Source organism: Phyllobates terribilis, unplaced genomic scaffold (genome assembly GCF_046119375.1).
Source record: "Phyllobates terribilis strain yellow unplaced genomic scaffold, ASM4611937v1 Scaffold_27__1_contigs__length_16484149, whole genome shotgun sequence".
Lineage (NCBI taxonomy): Eukaryota > Metazoa > Chordata > Amphibia > Anura > Dendrobatidae > Phyllobates > Phyllobates terribilis.
The window spans coordinates 6499211-6520719 of NW_027362787.1; the positions used below are offsets into that span (position 1 = coordinate 6499211).

The window sequence follows — 21509 nt, forward strand, 5'->3', positions numbered from 1 at the left end:
CTTTCACCTAAATAACTACAGGTGGTGAGATAAGCTGCACAATATAATTGACCTTTCAGTATATTGTTGCACACACACCATCTATTTAGCAAATGCCCTTGTTATCAACAGCAGCCTTTTAAACTCACCTGAGCTAACAGGTATGTGCGCTGGTTACTCTGCTGCGCTTAAAATTTCTTTTTTGGTTTGCTACAATGCCTTTTCTGAAACGTTGTCTCCTTCTGCTGGAACACTGACTTCTTTCATTTAATGCCTGCAGACTATAAAAGAGAACCCAACCCAAAAAGTTTGGTTGATTAGTCTGTGGCATTCTGTTAAACTGTTGCTTATGGCGGTCTCTGTGAGCTTCTCAGCGACATTCAGCCAGCCAGGTATCCTGCCTGCAGTAGATGGAATGTGGCAATGGAACGCTGGCTGCGCGTGTCATAATAGGCTCTGAGCCTTTATATACCTGTGCACAGCAGCAGCCACCTTCAGTCTGCTGCTGGACAGCCAGCAGCAGCAGCAGCAGGAGAGGTATGTAATCAGGAGCCCTCCTGCTAAGGGTAGACAGCTGCTCGTTCCACCCCACCCCCCGCCTTAATTGGTTCTCCTCCCTTCCAACGGTGTTGAGGCGGGTGGGAACAGCAGGGTGTGAAGGTGCTGTGTTTAAAGAGGTGGAGTTATGCAGATCTAAAACGCGTGGATTGCAGCAGCAGCAAGCCGAAAAGTGCAGGCATGTAAGGGATCTAGAGGTTGACAACATGTCTTCTTAACGGGAGTCCAGGAGCTCATCTCCACAAATGGACTTTTCAGGATCCTTGGGTGGCTCCGTAGTTTGAAACCAATTCTGGTTATCGCTTCTCGGCCTTTTGGCTAAGATCAAGTGTAGTATCTGTTCTTATCAGTTTAATATCTGATACGTCCCCTATCTGGGGACCATATATTAAATGGATTTTTAGAACAGGGAGATGGAAAAAGAGCTTGCTCTGTCCACTCCACGCATTGACCTGGTATTGCAGTATCTCCAGGACCGGTGCACCCCTTCTTTAATGCAGTTTCTAAAATCAGAAAGAATTGAATTCAATGTTTTTTGTTCATTTTGCTTGTTTGTCGGATTTTGGGATGGACTCTTTGGCTTTGCTTTTCTTCTCCTCATTGGATTTTTCATGTTCAAAGTTGCAGAAGCCAGATTACAAGCTCATTTTGGTTCAACTTCAGCAACTGTGCATTGCATTGCCATGTAATGTGATGCAATGCTATCTTTCTAGCTCTCCCTTTTTACTTCCTTTTGGATAAACAGACATATTAGGCAAGCATTTTGGAGCTTTCACCTAAATAACTACAGGTGGTGAGATAAGCTGCACAATATAATTGACCTTTCAGTATATTGTTGCACACACACCATCTATTTAGCAAATGCCCTTGTTATCAACAGCAGCCTTTTAAACTCACCTGAGCTAACAGGTATGTGCGCTGGTTACTCTGCTGCGCTTAAAATTTCTTTTTTGGTTTGCTACAATGCCTTTTCTGAAACGTTGTCTCCTTCTGCTGGAACACTGACTTCTTTCATTTAATGCCTGCAGACTATAAAAGAGAACCCAACCCAAAAAGTTTGGTTGATTAGTCTGTGGCATTCTGTTAAACTGTTGCTTATGGCGGTCTCTGTGAGCTTCTCAGCGACATTCAGCCAGCCAGGTATCCTGCCTGCAGTAGATGGAATGTGGCAATGGAACGCTGGCTGCGCGTGTCATAATAGGCTCTGAGCCTTTATATACCTGTGCACAGCAGCAGCCACCTTCAGTCTGCTGCTGGACAGCCAGCAGCAGCAGCAGCAGGAGAGGTATGTAATCAGGAGCCCTCCTGCTAAGGGTAGACAGCTGCTCGTTCCACCCCACCCCCCGCCTTAATTGGTTCTCCTCCCTTCCAACGGTGTTGAGGCGGGTGGGAACAGCAGGGGGTGAAGGTGCTGTGTTTAAAGAGGTGGAGTTATGCAGATCTAAAACGCGTGGATTGCAGCAGCAGCAAGCCGAAAAGTGCAGGCATGTAAGGGATCTAGAGGTTGACAACATGTCTTCTTAACGGGAGTCCAGGAGCTCATCTCCACAAATGGACTTTTCAGGATCCTTGGGTGGCTCCGTAGTTTGAAACCAATTCTGGTTATCGCTTCTCGGCCTTTTGGCTAAGATCAAGTGTAGTATCTGTTCTTATCAGTTTAATATCTGATACGTCCCCTATCTGGGGACCATATATTAAATGGATTTTTAGAACAGGGAGATGGAAAAAGAGCTTGCTCTGTCCACTCCACGCATTGACCTGGTATTGCAGTATCTCCAGGACCGGTGCACCCCTTCTTTAATGCAGTTTCTAAAATCAGAAAGAATTGAATTCAATGTTTTTTGTTCATTTTGCTTGTTTGTCGGATTTTGGGATTGACTCTTTGGCTTTGCTTTTCTTCTCCTCATTGGATTTTTCATGTTCAAAGTTGCAGAAGCCAGATTACAAGCTCATTTTGGTTCAACTTCAGCAACTGTGCATTGCATTGCCATGTAATGTGATGCAATGCTATCTTTCTAGCTCTCCCTTTTTACTTCCTTTTGGATAAACAGACATGTTAGGCAAGCATTTTGGAGCTTTCACCTAAATAACTACAGGTGGTGAGATAAGCTGCACAATATAATTGACCTTTCAGTATATTGTTGCACACACACCATCTATTTAGCAAATGCCCTTGTTATCAACAGCAGCCTTTTAAACTCACCTGAGCTAACAGGTATGTGCGCTGGTTACTCTGCTGCGCTTAAAATTTCTTTTTTGGTTTGCTACAATGCCTTTTCTGAAACGTTGTCTCCTTCTGCTGGAACACTGACTTCTTTCATTTAATGCCTGCAGACTATAAAAGAGAACCCAACCCAAAAAGTTTGGTTGATTAGTCTGTGGCATTCTGTTAAACTGTTGCTTATGGCGGTCTCTGTGAGCTTCTCAGCGACATTCAGCCAGCCAGGTATCCTGCCTGCAGTAGATGGAATGTGGCAATGGAACGCTGGCTGCGCGTGTCATAATAGGCTCTGAGCCTTTATATACCTGTGCACAGCAGCAGCCACCTTCAGTCTGCTGCTGGACAGCCAGCAGCAGCAGCAGCAGGAGAGGTATGTAATCAGGAGCCCTCCTGCTAAGGGTAGACAGCTGCTCGTTCCACCCCACCCCCCGCCTTAATTGGTTCTCCTCCCTTCCAACGGTGTTGAGGCGGGTGGGAACAGCAGGGGGTGAAGGTGCTGTGTTTAAAGAGGTGGAGTTATGCAGATCTAAAACGCGTGGATTGCAGCAGCAGCAAGCCGAAAAGTGCAGGCATGTAAGGGATCTAGAGGTTGACAACATGTCTTCTTAACGGGAGTCCAGGAGCTCATCTCCACAAATGGACTTTTCAGGATCCTTGGGTGGCTCCGTAGTTTGAAACCAATTCTGGTTATCGCTTCTCGGCCTTTTGGCTAAGATCAAGTGTAGTATCTGTTCTTATCAGTTTAATATCTGATACGTCCCCTATCTGGGGACCATATATTAAATGGATTTTTAGAACAGGGAGATGGAAAAAGAGCTTGCTCTGTCCACTCCACGCATTGACCTGGTATTGCAGTATCTCCAGGACCGGTGCACCCCTTCTTTAATGCAGTTTCTAAAATCAGAAAGAATTGAATTCAATGTTTTTTGTTCATTTTGCTTGTTTGTCGGATTTTGGGATGGACTCTTTGGCTTTGCTTTTCTTCTCCTCATTGGATTTTTCATGTTCAAAGTTGCAGAAGCCAGATTACAAGCTCATTTTGGTTCAACTTCAGCAACTGTGCATTGCATTGCCATGTAATGTGATGCAATGCTATCTTTCTAGCTCTCCCTTTTTACTTCCTTTTGGATAAACAGACATATTAGGCAAGCATTTTGGAGCTTTCACCTAAATAACTACAGGTGGTGAGATAAGCTGCACAATATAATTGACCTTTCAGTATATTGTTGCACACACACCATCTATTTAGCAAATGCCCTTGTTATCAACAGCAGCCTTTTAAACTCACCTGAGCTAACAGGTATGTGCGCTGGTTACTCTGCTGCGCTTAAAATTTCTTTTTTGGTTTGCTACAATGCCTTTTCTGAAACGTTGTCTCCTTCTGCTGGAACACTGACTTCTTTCATTTAAAGCCTGCAGACTATAAAAGAGAACCCAACCCAAAAAGTTTGGTTGATTAGTCTGTGGCATTCTGTTAAACTGTTGCTTATGGCGGTCTCTGTGAGCTTCTCAGCGACATTCAGCCAGCCAGGTATCCTGCCTGCAGTAGATGGAATGTGGCAATGGAACGCTGGCTGCGCGTGTCATAATAGGCTCTGAGCCTTTATATACCTGTGCACAGCAGCAGCCACCTTCAGTCTGCTGCTGGACAGCCAGCAGCAGAAGCAGCAGGAGAGGTATGTAATCAGGAGCCCTCCTGCTAAGGGTAGACAGCTGCTCGTTCCACCCCACCCCCCGCCTTAATTGGTTCTCCTCCCTTCCAACGGTGTTGAGGCGGGTGGGAACAGCAGGGGGTGAAGGTGCTGTGTTTAAAGAGGTGGAGTTATGCAGATCTAAAACGCGTGGATTGCAGCAGCAGCAAGCCGAAAAGTGCAGGCATGTAAGGGATCTAGACTTTGACAACATGTCTTCTTAACGGGAGTCCAGGAGCTCATCTCCACAAATGGACTTTTCAGGATCCTTGGGTGGCTCCGTAGTTTGAAACCAATTCTGGTTATCGCTTCTCGGCCTTTTGGCTAAGATCAAGTGTAGTATCTGTTCTTATCAGTTTAATATCTGATACGTCCCCTATCTGGGGACCATATATTAAATGGATTTTTAGAACAGGGAGATGGAAAAAGAGCTTGCTCTGTCCACTCCACGCATTGACCTGGTATTGCAGTATCTCCAGGACCGGTGCACCCCTTCTTTAATGCAGTTTCTAAAATCAGAAAGAATTGAATTCAATGTTTTTTGTTCATTTTGCTTGTTTGTCGGATTTTGGGATGGACTCTTTGGCTTTGCTTTTCTTCTCCTCATTGGATTTTTCATGTTCAAAGTTGCAGAAGCCAGATTACAAGCTCATTTTGGTTCAACTTCAGCAACTGTGCATTGCATTGCCATGTAATGTGATGCAATGCTATCTTTCTAGCTCTCCCTTTTTACTTCCTTTTGGATAAACAGACATATTAGGCAAGCATTTTGGAGCTTTCACCTAAATAACTACAGGTGGTGAGATAAGCTGCACAATATAATTGACCTTTCAGTATATTGTTGCACACACACCATCTATTTAGCAAATGCCCTTGTTATCAACAGCAGCCTTTTAAACTCACCTGAGCTAACAGGTATGTGCGCTGGTTACTCTGCTGCGCTTAAAATTTCTTTTTTGGTTTGCTACAATGCCTTTTCTGAAACGTTGTCTCCTTCTGCTGGAACACTGACTTCTTTCATTTAATGCCTGCAGACTATAAAAGAGAACCCAACCCAAAAAGTTTGGTTGATTAGTCTGTGGCATTCTGTTAAACTGTTGCTTATGGCGGTCTCTGTGAGCTTCTCAGCGACATTCAGCCAGCCAGGTATCCTGCCTGCAGTAGATGGAATGTGGCAATGGAACGCTGGCTGCGCGTGTCATAATAGGCTCTGAGCCTTTATATACCTGTGCACAGCAGCAGCCACCTTCAGTCTGCTGCTGGACAGCCAGCAGCAGCAGCAGCAGGAGAGGTATGTAATCAGGAGCCCTCCTGCTAAGGGTAGACAGCTGCTCGTTCCACCCCACCCCCCGCCTTAATTGGTTCTCCTCCCTTCCAACGGTGTTGAGGCGGGTGGGAACAGCAGGGGGTGAAGGTGCTGTGTTTAAAGAGGTGGAGTTATGCAGATCTAAAACGCGTGGATTGCAGCAGCAGCAAGCCGAAAAGTGCAGGCATGTAAGGGATCTAGAGGTTGACAACATGTCTTCTTAACGGGAGTCCAGGAGCTCATCTCCACAAATGGACTTTTCAGGATCCTTGGGTGGCTCCGTAGTTTGAAACCAATTCTGGTTATCGCTTCTCGGCCTTTTGGCTAAGATCAAGTGTAGTATCTGTTCTTATCAGTTTAATATCTGATACGTCCCCTATCTGGGGACCATATATTAAATGGATTTTTAGAACAGGGAGATGGAAAAAGAGCTTGCTCTGTCCACTCCACGCATTGACCTGGTATTGCAGTATCTCCAGGACCGGTGCACCCCTTCTTTAATGCAGTTTCTAAAATCAGAAAGAATTGAATTCAATGTTTTTTGTTCATTTTGCTTGTTTGTCGGATTTTGGGATGGACTCTTTGGCTTTGCTTTTCTTCTCCTCATTGGATTTTTCATGTTCAAAGTTGCAGAAGCCAGATTACAAGCTCATTTTGGTTCAACTTCAGCAACTGTGCATTGCATTGCCATGTAATGTGATGCAATGCTATCTTTCTAGCTCTCCCTTTTTACTTCCTTTTGGATAAACAGACATATTAGGCAAGCATTTTGGAGCTTTCACCTAAATAACTACAGGTGGTGAGATAAGCTGCACAATATAATTGACCTTTCAGTATATTGTTGCACACACACCATCTATTTAGCAAATGCCCTTGTTATCAACAGCAGCCTTTTAAACTCACCTGAGCTAACAGGTATGTGCGCTGGTTACTCTGCTGCGCTTAAAATTTCTTTTTTGGTTTGCTACAATGCCTTTTCTGAAACGTTGTCTCCTTCTGCTGGAACACTGACTTCTTTCATTTAATGCCTGCAGACTATAAAAGAGAACCCAACCCAAAAAGTTTGGTTGATTAGTCTGTGGCATTCTGTTAAACTGTTGCTTATGGCGGTCTCTGTGAGCTTCTCAGCGACATTCAGCCAGCCAGGTATCCTGCCTGCAGTAGATGGAATGTGGCAATGGAACGCTGGCTGCGCGTGTCATAATAGGCTCTGAGCCTTTATATACCTGTGCACAGCAGCAGCCACCTTCAGTCTGCTGCTGGACAGCCAGCAGCAGCAGCAGCAGGAGAGGTATGTAATCAGGAGCCCTCCTGCTAAGGGTAGACAGCTGCTCGTTCCACCCCACCCCCCGCCTTAATTGGTTCTCCTCCCTTCCAACGGTGTTGAGGCGGGTGGGAACAGCAGGGGGTGAAGGTGCTGTGTTTAAAGAGGTGGAGTTATGCAGATCTAAAACGCGTGGATTGCAGCAGCAGCAAGCCGAAAAGTGCAGGCATGTAAGGGATCTAGAGGTTGACAACATGTCTTCTTAACGGGAGTCCAGGAGCTCATCTCCACAAATGGACTTTTCAGGATCCTTGGGTGGCTCCGTAGTTTGAAACCAATTCTGGTTATCGCTTCTCGGCCTTTTGGCTAAGATCAAGTGTAGTATCTGTTCTTATCAGTTTAATATCTGATACGTCCCCTATCTGGGGACCATATATTAAATGGATTTTTAGAACAGGGAGATGGAAAAAGAGCTTGCTCTGTCCACTCCACGCATTGACCTGGTATTGCAGTATCTCCAGGACCGGTGCACCCCTTCTTTAATGCAGTTTCTAAAATCAGAAAGAATTGAATTCAATGTTTTTTGTTCATTTTGCTTGTTTGTCGGATTTTGGGATGGACTCTTTGGCTTTGCTTTTCTTCTCCTCATTGGATTTTTCATGTTCAAAGTTGCAGAAGCCAGATTACAAGCTCATTTAGGTTCAACTTCAGCAACTGTGCATTGCATTGCCATGTAATGTGATGCAATGCTATCTTTCTAGCTCTCCCTTTTTACTTCCTTTTGGATAAACAGACATGTTAGGCAAGCATTTTGGAGCTTTCACCTAAATAACTACAGGTGGTGAGATAAGCTGCACAATATAATTGACCTTTCAGTATATTGTTGCACACACACCATCTATTTAGCAAATGCCCTTGTTATCAACAGCAGCCTTTTAAACTCACCTGAGCTAACAGGTATGTGCGCTGGTTACTCTGCTGCGCTTAAAATTTCTTTTTTGGTTTGCTACAATGCCTTTTCTGAAACGTTGTCTCCTTCTGCTGGAACACTGACTTCTTTCATTTAATGCCTGCAGACTATAAAAGAGAACCCAACCCAAAAAGTTTGGTTGATTAGTCTGTGGCATTCTGTTAAACTGTTGCTTATGGCGGTCTCTGTGAGCTTCTCAGCGACATTCAGCCAGCCAGGTATCCTGCCTGCAGTAGATGGAATGTGGCAATGGAACGCTGGCTGCGCGTGTCATAATAGGCTCTGAGCCTTTATATACCTGTGCACAGCAACAGCCACCTTCAGTCTGCTGCTGGACAGCCAGCAGCAGCAGCAGCAGGAGAGGTATGTAATCAGGAGCCCTCCTGCTAAGGGTAGACAGCTGCTCGTTCCACCCCACCCCCCACCTTAATTGGTTCTCCTCCCTTCCAACGGTGTTGAGGCGGGTGGGAACAGCAGGGGGTGAAGGTGCTGTGTTTAAAGAGGTGGAGTTATGCAGATCTAAAACGCGTGGATTGCAGCAGCAGCAAGCCGAAAAGTGCAGGCATGTAAGGGATCTAGAGGTTGACAACATGTCTTCTTAACGGGAGTCCAGGAGCTCATCTCCACAAATGGACTTTTCAGGATCCTTGGGTGGCTCCGTAGTTTGAAACCAATTCTGGTTATCGCTTCTCGGCCTTTTGGCTAAGATCAAGTGTAGTATCTGTTCTTATCAGTTTAATATCTGATACGTCCCCTATCTGGGGACCATATATTAAATGGATTTTTAGAACAGGGAGATGGAAAAAGAGCTTGCTCTGTCCACTCCACGCATTGACCTGGTATTGCAGTATCTCCAGGACCGGTGCACCCCTTCTTTAATGCAGTTTCTAAAATCAGAAAGAATTGAATTCAATGTTTTTTGTTCATTTTGCTTGTTTGTCGGATTTTGGGATGGACTCTTTGGCTTTGCTTTTCTTCTCCTCATTGGATTTTTCATGTTCAAAGTTGCAGAAGCCAGATTACAAGCTCATTTTGGTTCAACTTCAGCAACTGTGCATTGCATTGCCATGTAATGTGATGCAATGCTATCTTTCTAGCTCTCCCTTTTTACTTCCTTTTGGATAAACAGACATATTAGGCAAGCATTTTGGAGCTTTCACCTAAATAACTACAGGTGGTGAGATAAGCTGCACAATATAATTGACCTTTCAGTATATTGTTGCACACACACCATCTATTTAGCAAATGCCCTTGTTATCAACAGCAGCCTTTTAAACTCACCTGAGCTAACAGGTATGTGCGCTGGTTACTCTGCTGCGCTTAAAATTTCTTTTTTGGTTTGCTACAATGCCTTTTCTGAAACGTTGTCTCCTTCTGCTGGAACACTGACTTCTTTCATTTAATGCCTGCAGACTATAAAAGAGAACCCAACCCAAAAAGTTTGGTTGATTAGTCTGTGGCATTCTGTTAAACTGTTGCTTATGGCGGTCTCTGTGAGCTTCTCAGCGACATTCAGCCAGCCAGGTATCCTGCCTGCAGTAGATGGAATGTGGCAATGGAACGCTGGCTGCGCGTGTCATAATAGGCTCTGAGCCTTTATATACCTGTGCACAGCAGCAGCCACCTTCAGTCTGCTGCTGGACAGCCAGCAGCAGCAGCAGCAGGAGAGGTATGTAATCAGGAGCCCTCCTGCTAAGGGTAGACAGCTGCTCGTTCCACCCCACCCCCCGCCTTAATTGGTTCTCCTCCCTTCCAACGGTGTTGAGGCGGGTGGGAACAGCAGGGGGTGAAGGTGCTGTGTTTAAAGAGGTGGAGTTATGCAGATCTAAAACGCGTGGATTGCAGCAGCAGCAAGCCGAAAAGTGCAGGCATGTAAGGGATCTAGAGGTTGACAACATGTCTTCTTAACGGGAGTCCAGGAGCTCATCTCCACAAATGGACTTTTCAGGATCCTTGGGTGGCTCCGTAGTTTGAAACCAATTCTGGTTATCGCTTCTCGGCCTTTTGGCTAAGATCAAGTGTAGTATCTGTTCTTATCAGTTTAATATCTGATACGTCCCCTATCTGGGGACCATATATTAAATGGATTTTGAGAACAGGGAGATGGAAAAAGAGCTTGCTCTGTCCACTCCACGCATTGACCTGGTATTGCAGTATCTCCAGGACCGGTGCACCCCTTCTTTAATGCAGTTTCTAAAATCAGAAAGAATTGAATTCAATGTTTTTTGTTCATTTTGCTTGTTTGTCGGATTTTGGGATGGACTCTTTGGCTTTGCTTTTCTTCTCCTCATTGGATTTTTCATGTTCAAAGTTGCAGAAGCCAGATTACAAGCTCATTTTGGTTCAACTTCAGCAACTGTGCATTGCATTGCCATGTAATGTGATGCAATGCTATCTTTCTAGCTCTCCCTTTTTACTTCCTTTTGGATAAACAGACATATTAGGCAAGCATTTTGGAGCTTTCACCTAAATAACTACAGGTGGTGAGATAAGCTGCACAATATAATTGACCTTTCAGTATATTGTTGCACACACACCATCTATTTAGCAAATGCCCTTGTTATCAACAGCAGCCTTTTAAACTCACCTGAGCTAACAGGTATGTGCGCTGGTTACTCTGCTGCGCTTAAAATTTCTTTTTTGGTTTGCTACAATGCCTTTTCTGAAACGTTGTATCCTTCTGCTGGAACACTGACTTCTTTCATTTAATGCCTGCAGACTATAAAAGAGAACCCAACCCAAAAAGTTTGGTTGATTAGTCTGTGGCATTCTGTTAAACTGTTGCTTATGGCGGTCTCTGTGAGCTTCTCAGCGACATTCAGCCAGCCAGGTATCCTGCCTGCAGTAGATGGAATGTGGCAATGGAACGCTGGCTGCGCGTGTCATAATAGGCTCTGAGCCTTTATATACCTGTGCACAGCAGCAGCCACCTTCAGTCTGCTGCTGGACAGCCAGCAGCAGCAGCAGCAGGAGAGGTATGTAATCAGGAGCCCTCCTGCTAAGGGTAGACAGCTGCTCGTTCCACCCCACCCCCCGCCTTAATTGGTTCTCCTCCCTTCCAACGGTGTTGAGGCGGGTGGGAACAGCAGGGGGTGAAGGTGCTGTGTTTAAAGAGGTGGAGTTATGCAGATCTAAAACGCGTGGATTGCAGCAGCAGCAAGCCGAAAAGTGCAGGCATGTAAGGGATCTAGAGGTTGACAACATGTCTTCTTAACGGGAGTCCAGGAGCTCATCTCCACAAATGGACTTTTCAGGATCCTTGGGTGGCTCCGTAGTTTGAAACCAATTCTGGTTATCGCTTCTCGGCCTTTTGGCTAAGATCAAGTGTAGTATCTGTTCTTATCAGTTTAATATCTGATACGTCCCCTATCTGGGGACCATATATTAAATGGATTTTTAGAACAGGGAGATGGAAAAAGAGCTTGCTCTGTCCACTCCACGCATTGACCTGGTATTGCAGTATCTCCAGGACCGGTGCACCCCTTCTTTAATGCAGTTTCTAAAATCAGAAAGAATTGAATTCAATGTTTTTTGTTCATTTTGCTTGTTTGTCGGATTTTGGGATGGACTCTTTGGCTTTGCTTTTCTTCTCCTCATTGGATTTTTCATGTTCAAAGTTGCAGAAGCCAGATTACAAGGTCATTTTGGTTCAACTTCAGCAACTGTGCATTGCATTGCCATGTAATGTGATGCAATGCTATCTTTCTAGCTCTCCCTTTTTACTTCCTTTTGGATAAACAGACATATTAGGCAAGCATTTTGGAGCTTTCACCTAAATAACTACAGGTGGTGAGATAAGCTGCACAATATAATTGACCTTTCAGTATATTGTTGCACACACACCATCTATTTAGCAAATGCCCTTGTTATCAACAGCAGCCTTTTAAACTCACCTGAGCTAACAGGTATGTGCGCTGGTTACTCTGCTGCGCTTAAAATTTCTTTTTTGGTTTGCTACAATGCCTTTTCTGAAACGTTGTCTCCTTCTGCTGGAACACTGACTTCTTTCATTTAATGCCTGCAGACTATAAAAGAGAACCCAACCCAAAAAGTTTGGTTGATTAGTCTGTGGCATTCTGTTAAACTGTTGCTTATGGCGGTCTCTGTGAGCTTCTCAGCGACATTCAGCCAGCCAGGTATCCTGCCTGCAGTAGATGGAATGTGGCAATGGAACGCTGGCTGCGCGTGTCATAATAGGCTCTGAGCCTTTATATACCTGTGCACAGCAGCAGCCACCTTCAGTCTGCTGCTGGACAGCCAGCAGCAGCAGCAGCAGGAGAGGTATGTAATCAGGAGCCCTCCTGCTAAGGGTAGACAGCTGCTCGTTCCACCCCACCCCCCGCCTTAATTGGTTCTCCTCCCTTCCAACGGTGTTGAGGCGGGTGGGAACAGCAGGGGGTGAAGGTGCTGTGTTTAAAGAGGTGGAGTTATGCAGATCTAAAACGCGTGGATTGCAGCAGCAGCAAGCCGAAAAGTGCAGGCATGTAAGGGATCTAGAGGTTGACAACATGTCTTCTTAACGGGAGTCCAGGAGCTCATCTCCACAAATGGACTTTTCAGGATCCTTGGGTGGCTCCGTAGTTTGAAACCAATTCTGGTTATCGCTTCTCGGCCTTTTGGCTAAGATCAAGTGTAGTATCTGTTCTTATCAGTTTAATATCTGATACGTCCCCTATCTGGGGACCATATATTAAATGGATTTTTAGAACAGGGAGATGGAAAAAGAGCTTGCTCTGTCCACTCCACGCATTGACCTGGTATTGCAGTATCTCCAGGACCGGTGCACCCCTTCTTTAATGCAGTTTCTAAAATCAGAAAGAATTGAATTCAATGTTTTTTGTTCATTTTGCTTGTTTGTCGGATTTTGGGATGGACTCTTTGGCTTTGCTTTTCTTCTCCTCATTGGATTTTTCATGTTCAAAGTTGCAGAAGCCAGATTACAAGCTCATTTTGGTTCAACTTCAGCAACTGTGCATTGCATTGCCATGTAATGTGATGCAATGCTATCTTTCTAGCTCTCCCTTTTTACTTCCTTTTGGATAAACAGACATATTAGGCAAGCATTTTGGAGCTTTCACCTAAATAACTACAGGTGGTGAGATAAGCTGCACAATATAATTGACCTTTCAGTATATTGTTGCACACACACCATCTATTTAGCAAATGCCCTTGTTATCAACAGCAGCCTTTTAAACTCACCTGAGCTAACAGGTATGTGCGCTGGTTACTCTGCTGCGCTTAAAATTTCTTTTTTGGTTTGCTACAATGCCTTTTCTGAAACGTTGTCTCCTTCTGCTGGAACACTGACTTCTTTCATTTAAAGCCTGCAGACTATAAAAGAGAACCCAACCCAAAAAGTTTGGTTGATTAGTCTGTGGCATTCTGTTAAACTGTTGCTTATGGCGGTCTCTGTGAGCTTCTCAGCGACATTCAGCCAGCCAGGTATCCTGCCTGCAGTAGATGGAATGTGGCAATGGAACGCTGGCTGCGCGTGTCATAATAGGCTCTGAGCCTTTATATACCTGTGCACAGCAGCAGCCACCTTCAGTCTGCTGCTGGACAGCCAGCAGCAGCAGCAGGAGAGGTATGTAATCAGGAGCCCTCCTGCTAAGGGTAGACAGCTGCTCGTTCCACCCCACCCCCCGCCTTAATTGGTTCTCCTCCCTTCCAACGGTGTTGAGGCGGGTGGGAACAGCAGGGGGTGAAGGTGCTGTGTTTAAAGAGGTGGAGTTATGCAGATCTAAAACGCGTGGATTGCAGCAGCAGCAAGCCGAAAAGTGCAGGCATGTAAGGGATCTAGAGGTTGACAACATGTCTTCTTAACGGGAGTCCAGGAGCTCATCTCCACAAATGGACTTTTCAGGATCCTTGGGTGGCTCCGTAGTTTGAAACCAATTCTGGTTATCGCTTCTCGGCCTTTTGGCTAAGATCAAGTGTAGTATCTGTTCTTATCAGTTTAATATCTGATACGTCCCCTATCTGGGGACCATATATTAAATGGATTTTTAGAACAGGGAGATGGAAAAAGAGCTTGCTCTGTCCACTCCACGCATTGACCTGGTATTGCAGTATCTCCAGGACCGGTGCACCCCTTCTTTAATGCAGTTTCTAAAATCAGAAAGAATTGAATTCAATGTTTTTTGTTCATTTTGCTTGTTTGTCGGATTTTGGGATGGACTCTTTGGCTTTGCTTTTCTTCTCCTCATTGGATTTTTCATGTTCAAAGTTGCAGAAGCCAGATTACAAGCTCATTTTGGTTCAACTTCAGCAACTGTGCATTGCATTGCCATGTAATGTGATGCAATGCTATCTTTCTAGCTCTCCCTTTTTACTTCCTTTTGGATAAACAGACATGTTAGGCAAGCATTTTGGAGCTTTCACCTAAATAACTACAGGTGGTGAGATAAGCTGCACAATATAATTGACCTTTCAGTATATTGTTGCACACACACCATCTATTTAGCAAATGCCCTTGTTATCAACAGCAGCCTTTTAAACTCACCTGAGCTAACAGGTATGTGCGCTGGTTACTCTGCTGCGCTTAAAATTTCTTTTTTGGTTTGCTACAATGCCTTTTCTGAAACGTTGTCTCCTTCTGCTGGAACACTGACTTCTTTCATTTAATGCCTGCAGACTATAAAAGAGAACCCAACCCAAAAAGTTTGGTTGATTAGTCTGTGGCATTCTGTTAAACTGTTGCTTATGGCGGTCTCTGTGAGCTTCTCAGCGACATTCAGCCAGCCAGGTATCCTGCCTGCAGTGGATGGAATGTGGCAATGGAACGCTGGCTACGCATGTCATAATAGGCTCTGAGCCTTTATATACCTGTGCACAGCAGCAGCCACCTTCAGTCTGCTGCTGGACAGCCAGCAGCAGCAGCAGCAGGAGAGGTATGTAATCAGGAGCCCTCCTGCTAAGGGTAGACAGCTGCTCGTTCCACCCCACCCCCCGCCTTAATTGGTTCTCCTCCCTTCCAACGGTGTTGAGGCGGGTGGGAACAGCAGGGGGTGAAGGTGCTGTGTTTAAAGAGGTGGAGTTATGCAGATCTAAAACGCGTGGATTGCAGCAGCAGCAAGCCGAAAAGTGCAGGCATGTAAGGGATCTAGAGGTTGACAACATGTCTTCTTAACGGGAGTCCAGGAGCTCATCTCCACAAATGGACTTTTCAGGATCCTTGGGTGGCTCCGTAGTTTGAAACCAATTCTGGTTATCGCTTCTCGGCCTTTTGGCTAAGACCAAGTGTCTTGTCTGGGGTCCTTGAGTGTTTTCCCTTGGCCTTCCGGCATCGCCATCTTGATGGCTTAAGCCGGTTGCTGCTTTAGGGGGAGAACGAGGAGGAACGAGAGAGTGATCATAATGGGCGTGAAGATACGCTATGCTGGGACCGATGACAATCGGGTTCGCAATGCATTCCGCATTGAAGTTGATGCTGCTGTCAGAGAGCGTTTCAATCTGTCGTATATGGTGCACGAGGTGATCTTCAAAATCCTGGAAGTGACAAGAGAAAACATCGTCTGCCTGCAGGAATCCCGGAAAGAAGGACGGTATGTCTTGGTGCTACAATCTATGGCGGCTTGCCGGAACCTGTATAAGAAGTTGAGGGAGCAGGAGAAGAATCCAACCTTGCATGGTTTGACTTTTACAGTCTTGTACTCCAAAGGTGATGTTCCCCTAGTCATATTTATGTATAATCCCTTTGTGCACGAACATGACATTGCGACTTTTCTTAAGAGGCATTGTGACTTTGTGAGCAACAGTCACAAAATCATGAACGAGGAGAACTTATGGACTGGCAAATACAGATATTTTGTCAGATTTGGGGAAAGTTCTTCGGAGCCTGGAGGTGTTCATTACCCTCCCCAAAGTTTCTCTATCGGGAGAGATAGGGGTATTCTCTTCTTTCCTGAGGCCCCAGTTTTTTGCAGGAAATGTAAGAAGTACGGACACTTACAAGAGGTTTGTACTGCTGTGCCTGTTTGCTCCAAGTGCAACCAAAGTGGGCATGTTGCTAAGGACTGTACCAATCCAATTGTTTGCAATGCTTGTGGTATGGAGGGGCATGCCTTTAAGGATTGTACTCGTCGTGCGAACGAGGGCAAGGCAAGGGCATACTCTGAGGTGGTCTCGAACTCTCCGAGGCCTAAGAGTGTGGCACCTGAGGCCGCAGTTTCTTCCAGGGTGAAGGTAGTGGAACAGCGTGTGGAGACTGCTCCAGTGAGGGCGTCTGCTGACCTACTGGTGGAGCCCGGGAGAGTGGAAGAGGTTCTGGCAGCTGAGATGGACATTTCTTCCTATCAGGGGGGTTTCATTGACTCCTTTTGTGAAGAACGTGAGGGAGCCTTGGAAATCCCAGGGGACCCGGCTCTCAGTTGGAGCAGTGAAAGTATGGATGAAGAGGGAGCTGGAGGTCAAGGAGACTTCACTGAGACTGGGGTGAGGTCTTCTGAGGAACCGGACCGCGCTAAGAATAAAAGGGCCCGGTTGTCTGAACCATCAAGTAGCCAATGCGTGGCAAGTCCGGTGAGTGAGCGGGATTACCCAGTGGTTTCTCTTTCTCCTGCGTCAACGGCTTACCTGGAGGAGAATTTGGAGTCCACTATCTTTCAGCTAAGTGGGAGTTCGCCGGATGACAAAGGATAAGGAAGGCATGTTTTTTTGCTGAGACTGGTGTTTCTGGTTTTTGAGCCAAAGAATGGTCTCTAAACCAAATTGGGACATTGCGTCCCTTAATGTAAGACTTTTAAAGTCTAGAGTTAGAAGATCTGTGATTCTGGACTTCTTACATAACCATTCTTTTGATATTATGTGTCTACAGGAGTGTGGTATAGAAGAACCCCTGGAAGACGCTGATTGGCCATATGGCCAGCATATCTGGTCTGGCTCTAGTGGGAATAAAAATGATGGAGTTGGGATAGTATTAAATAATAGAAATTTTGTTTTTGAATATTATAAGGTAATAGAGGTGGGTCGTTGCATCTCTGCAGTTGTGTGTGGGAGGGGGTGGAAAGTTAAAATTATAAATATTTATGGTCCTACAAAAAAAGAAGACAGGTTAAGTTTATTAGATAAATTATGTTTAGAATTACCTGGTAGGATCCCTGTGATAGTAACAGGTGATTTTAACTGTGTAACTGAGGGGAAAGTTGATGCCTCAGGAAAAAAATTGGCAAACATTATTTCTGATTTTTTCTTTTTTGATGCTGCTGAGGTTTATTTGGGGAAGCCACCACCACCAACCTATAAAGCTGACAGGGGTGGGATAACATCTAGGATTGATAGGATGTTTTTTTCTAAAAATATAATATGTGATGGTTTTTCTCAATTTTCAGTTCCTTTTTCGGACCATGTGTGCCTGAAAGGTGGTTTTAGAGGGGATTTAAGGCGGGTGCATGGGAGAGGTGTGTGCAAATTGAATGTGAGTTTGCTTGAGGATGAGAGAATTGTGAATGATTTTAAGAAAAAATATAGTTGGTGTAAATCTCAAAAGAGTAAGTTTGAAAGTGTGTTGGTGTGGTGGGATTGGATGAAGTATGAAGTGCAAAAGTTTTTTCGTCGATGGGGCTATAAAAAGGCTGCCATGGTTAGGAGTCAATATAAAGATTTAATGATGAGGGTGGAATGGCTAGAGAAAATGAGGATGTGTGGTGTGGATGTGGATGATTTGTTAAGAAGTGCGAGAGAGGATTTGAAGAGGACTTTGGAGAGGAAGGGAAGGGAAATAATTTTTAGGTCAAAGGTGGTCCATCTTGATAAAGATGGAAAGTGTTCAAGATATTTCTTTAAAAAAATAAATGGTAAGAAGGAGGGTATGGAGGAGATTTTTGATGTGGATGGTGTTTGTGTGAGTGGGGAGGATGTAATGAAGGAAGTGGTCACGTTTTATGCTGAGTTGTTTGGCAGGAAGTGGGTGGATGAGAGTTTGAAAGAAGAAGTGCTTAAGACTTTGGATTGTAAGGTGGATAAGGATGGATGTTCTGGTCTATGTGAGGCAGTGATTGAGGAGGAAGTTAAGAAAGCGGTGTTTGGTGCAAGGAAAAATGTGACGCCTGGGAAGGATGGTTTGCCTGTGGAGCTATATGTTATGATGTGGGAAGTGATGGGTATGGATTTAGTGGAAGTGTGTCAGTTTATGTGGGAGAATGGGATGCTTGCGGGTTCAATGAAGGAGGGAGTGGTGGTCTTAATCCATAAGAAAGGGGATAAAAGGTGTTTGAGTAATTGGAGGCCAATTACGCTTCTGAACGCCGATTACAAGGTATTCAGTAAAATTTTGGCGTGTCGGATGCGTGTGGTTGTAGCTGATGTGATTGGTAAAGATCAAGTGTGTGCAGTGCCTGGTAGATGTATGACGGATAATCTGTGTCTTTTAAGAGATGTGTTGTGGGATTGTAAAGTAAGAAAGCAGAAGTGTATGGTGATGGCTGTTGACTTTGAAAAGGCGTTTGATCGCGTGTCTCATGTGTTTCTATTTGAGGTTTTGCGTAGAATGGGTTTTCCGGAGAAATTTGTGCGTGCCGTGAGAGGATTGTATGGGGAGGTGATGAGTGAATTTCTGGTGAATGGGTTTTTGAGTGAGAAAGTGTGTATTAGGTCTGGTGTGAGGCAAGGTTGTCCCATGTCACCGGTATTATTTGTGTGTGTGATTGAGCCACTGCTGTGTATGATTCGGAAAGAGAAAGTGGTGCGTGGTTTGTTAGTGCCAGGGAGTGGTGGAATGACTGTGAAAGTCTTAGGATATATGGATGATGTAGTAGTGGTGAGTGAGAGTGTGGCCTCTATGGAGAGAGTAAAATTGTTGTTGAATTTTTTTTGTGGCGCGTCAGCGTTTCGTGTGAATTGGAACAAATGCATGTTTAAATGTTTTGGTGACAATAGGATTAAGATGGATGGTGTGGCTGGTGTGGATGGTGCAATTAAAGTGTTGGGAGTTTTTTTTAATGATGATTTGAAAGGTTATGAGAGTTGGGATGAATGTGGTGAGCGGATTGTGCGGAAGATGAATTTTTGGAAGTTACGTTCTTTGTCTTTGGTAGGGAAGGTTCTTATTATTAAGGCTGTTATTCTCCCTATTTTGCTTTATGTTTCTTGTATTTTTCCAGTGCCCTATAGGAAAATTAAAAAAGTGGAGAAACTAATTTTTGTGTTTTTTTGGGGCAGTAGGATGGAAAGACTTAAGAGAGAGATTTTGTTTAAGCAATATTTGTATGGGGGACTAAAGTTTCCGAATATTGAAGTGTTTCTAACATTGCATTTTATTAAGACTACGGTCATTTTGATTGGGAAGAATAATAAAGGGGCATTTATGTGTAAGTATTTGGCTGGATGGATGCTGTATGGTCTGAATTGGGTGAAGCGTGATAAGAATGTGCCTGTTGCTTTTAAGTGTCCTGAGTGGTATGGTTTGATTGAGAAGTTTGTGAGGAAGAATGATTTGTTAGCAGTTGCAATGAAAGACTTTATGTTGGTTAAGAAGGTGATGGGGAAGATGTGTGTGAATGAGTGTGAGAGTAATGTGGTGGGATTGCGTTCTATGGAAGTTGCGCGGGTATGGAAGAAGTTAAGCATTCAAGGTGTGTCGAATAGACAGCGAGATATAGTATGGATGGGCCTTCATAATATTTTGCCAGTGAGGGATTTTCAGAAGAAAAGAGATCTCATAAGATCTGCAGTATGTCCAAGGGATGGTTGTGGAGCGAATGAGACGGTGAGGCACCTTATGTGGGATTGTAATTTTGCGTATGATGTGTGGAAAGGTGTGGGTGGACTGTGTAAAGGGGTTGCTGGTGTGAAGTTTATTGATTGGAGAGTGGCTATGTTTGGTTTTGGTGCTAGTCGTCGTGGCCTAGAAAGGATGATGTGGTTTATTATGGTGTGTGTGCAGGAGAGCTTGTGGGATGTGAGAAATTTGTGTGTGTTTAAAAGAGTAAATTTAACAGTAAATGATTGTATTAGGTTGATCTTAGCAAGACTATATGTAATCTATTTGTGGGATACAAGAGAAGGTGGTGGTGGTGGAACAGATTCTGAAGGTGTGTGGAAATACCTTAAGTGGCAGGATATGGTTAAATACCGTTGATATTTTTTCTGGAAATGTCTCTGGCATAGGATTACTTGTTTGTATTTTTGTTGAATAATACTTTAATAAAGAAACCACAATGATGCTTATGAAGTGGCAGTATAACTTATGACGAAGTCTGGTTAACTGTTTGCTTATATCTAAACCTGAGTGGTTTTAAAAAAAAAAAAAAAAAAAAAAAAAAAAAATCTGTTCTTATCAGTTTAATATCTGATACGTCCCCTATCTGGGGACCATATATTAAATGGATTTTTAGAACAGGGAGATGGAAAAAGAGCTTGCTCTGTCCACTCCACGCATTGACCTGGTATTGCAGTATCTCCAGGACCGTTGCACCCCTTCTTTAATGCAGTTTCTAAAATCAGAAAGAATTGAATTCAATGTTTTTTGTTCATTTTGCTTGTTTGTCGGATTTTGGGATGGACTCTTTGGCTTTGCTTTTCTTCTCCTCATTGGATTTTTCATGTTCAAAGTTGCAGAAGCCAGATTACAAGCTCATTTTGGTTCAACTTCAGCAACTGTGCATTGCATTGCCATGTAATGTGATGCAATGCTATCTTTCTAGCTCTCCCTTTTTACTTCCTTTTGGATAAACATACATATTAGGCAAGCATTTTGGAGCTTTCACCTAAATAACTACAGGTGGTGAGATAAGCTGCACAATATAATTGACCTTTCAGTATATTGTTGCACACACACCATCTATTTAGCAAATGCCCTTGTTATCAACAGCAGCCTTTTAAACTCACCTGAGCTAACAGGTATGTGCGCTGGTTACTCTGCTGTGCTTAAAATTTCTTTTTTGGTTTGCTACAATGCCTTTTCTGAAACGTTGTCTCCTTCTGCTGGAACACTGACTTCTTTCATTTAATGCCTGCAGACTATAAAAGAGAACCCAACCCAAAAAGTTTGGTTGATTAGTCTGTGGCATTCTGTTAAACTGTTGCTTATGGCGGTCTCTGTGAGCTTCTCAGCGACATTCAGCCAGCCAGGTATCCTGCCTGCAGTAGATGGAATGTGGCAATGGAACGCTGGCTGCGCGTGTCATAATAGGCTCTGAGCCTTTATATACCTGTGCACAGCAGCAGCCACCTTCAGTCTGCTGCTGGACAGCCAGCAGCAGCAGCAGCAGGAGAGGTATGTAATCAGGAGCCCTCCTGCTAAGGGTAGACAGCTGCTCGTTCCACCCCACCCCCCGCCTTAATTGGTTCTCCTCCCTTCCAACGGTGTTGAGGCGGGTGGGAACAGCAGGGGGTGAAGGTGCTGTGTTTAAAGAGGTGGAGTTATGCAGATCTAAAACGCGTGGATTGCAGCAGCAGCAAGCCGAAAAGTGCAGGCATGTAAGGGATCTAGAGGTTGACAACATGTCTTCTTAACGGGAGTCCAGGAGCTCATCTCCACAAATGGACTTTTCAGGATCCTTGGGTGGCTCCGTAGTTTGAAA

General features: G+C 44.4%; 11 non-coding genes and 1 pseudogene across 11 annotated transcripts; all 12 read left to right on the forward strand.

The window, feature by feature from the left end:
• The first annotated feature begins 835 nt into the window (after nucleotides 1-835).
• LOC141176533 (U2 spliceosomal RNA) lies at nucleotides 836-1026 on the forward strand. The gene has a single exon (XR_012253211.1). It is a non-coding gene; the product is annotated as a U2 spliceosomal RNA (small nuclear RNA).
• Nucleotides 1027-2141: 1115 nt separating this feature from the next.
• On the forward strand, nucleotides 2142-2332 carry LOC141176534 (U2 spliceosomal RNA). The gene has a single exon (XR_012253212.1). It is a non-coding gene; the product is annotated as a U2 spliceosomal RNA (small nuclear RNA).
• A 1115-nt stretch (nucleotides 2333-3447) lies between these two features.
• Nucleotides 3448-3638, forward strand: LOC141176535 (U2 spliceosomal RNA). Its single transcript, XR_012253213.1, has one exon. It is a non-coding gene; the product is annotated as a U2 spliceosomal RNA (small nuclear RNA).
• A 1115-nt stretch (nucleotides 3639-4753) lies between these two features.
• On the forward strand, nucleotides 4754-4944 carry LOC141176536 (U2 spliceosomal RNA). Its single transcript, XR_012253214.1, has one exon. It is a non-coding gene; the product is annotated as a U2 spliceosomal RNA (small nuclear RNA).
• Nucleotides 4945-6059: 1115 nt separating this feature from the next.
• On the forward strand, nucleotides 6060-6250 carry LOC141176537 (U2 spliceosomal RNA). The gene has a single exon (XR_012253215.1). It is a non-coding gene; the product is annotated as a U2 spliceosomal RNA (small nuclear RNA).
• A 1115-nt stretch (nucleotides 6251-7365) lies between these two features.
• LOC141176538 (U2 spliceosomal RNA) lies at nucleotides 7366-7556 on the forward strand. Its single transcript, XR_012253216.1, has one exon. It is a non-coding gene; the product is annotated as a U2 spliceosomal RNA (small nuclear RNA).
• Nucleotides 7557-8671: 1115 nt separating this feature from the next.
• Nucleotides 8672-8862, forward strand: LOC141176539 (U2 spliceosomal RNA). The gene has a single exon (XR_012253217.1). It is a non-coding gene; the product is annotated as a U2 spliceosomal RNA (small nuclear RNA).
• A 1115-nt stretch (nucleotides 8863-9977) lies between these two features.
• On the forward strand, nucleotides 9978-10168 carry LOC141177492 (U2 spliceosomal RNA). Its single transcript, XR_012254081.1, has one exon. It is a non-coding gene; the product is annotated as a U2 spliceosomal RNA (small nuclear RNA).
• A 1115-nt stretch (nucleotides 10169-11283) lies between these two features.
• On the forward strand, nucleotides 11284-11474 carry LOC141176541 (U2 spliceosomal RNA). Its single transcript, XR_012253219.1, has one exon. It is a non-coding gene; the product is annotated as a U2 spliceosomal RNA (small nuclear RNA).
• A 1115-nt stretch (nucleotides 11475-12589) lies between these two features.
• LOC141176543 (U2 spliceosomal RNA) lies at nucleotides 12590-12780 on the forward strand. The gene has a single exon (XR_012253220.1). It is a non-coding gene; the product is annotated as a U2 spliceosomal RNA (small nuclear RNA).
• Nucleotides 12781-13892: 1112 nt separating this feature from the next.
• Nucleotides 13893-14083, forward strand: LOC141176544 (U2 spliceosomal RNA). The gene has a single exon (XR_012253221.1). It is a non-coding gene; the product is annotated as a U2 spliceosomal RNA (small nuclear RNA).
• A 6104-nt stretch (nucleotides 14084-20187) lies between these two features.
• On the forward strand, nucleotides 20188-20406 carry LOC141177974 (U2 spliceosomal RNA; annotated as a pseudogene).
• The last annotated feature ends 1103 nt before the right edge of the window (nucleotides 20407-21509 follow it).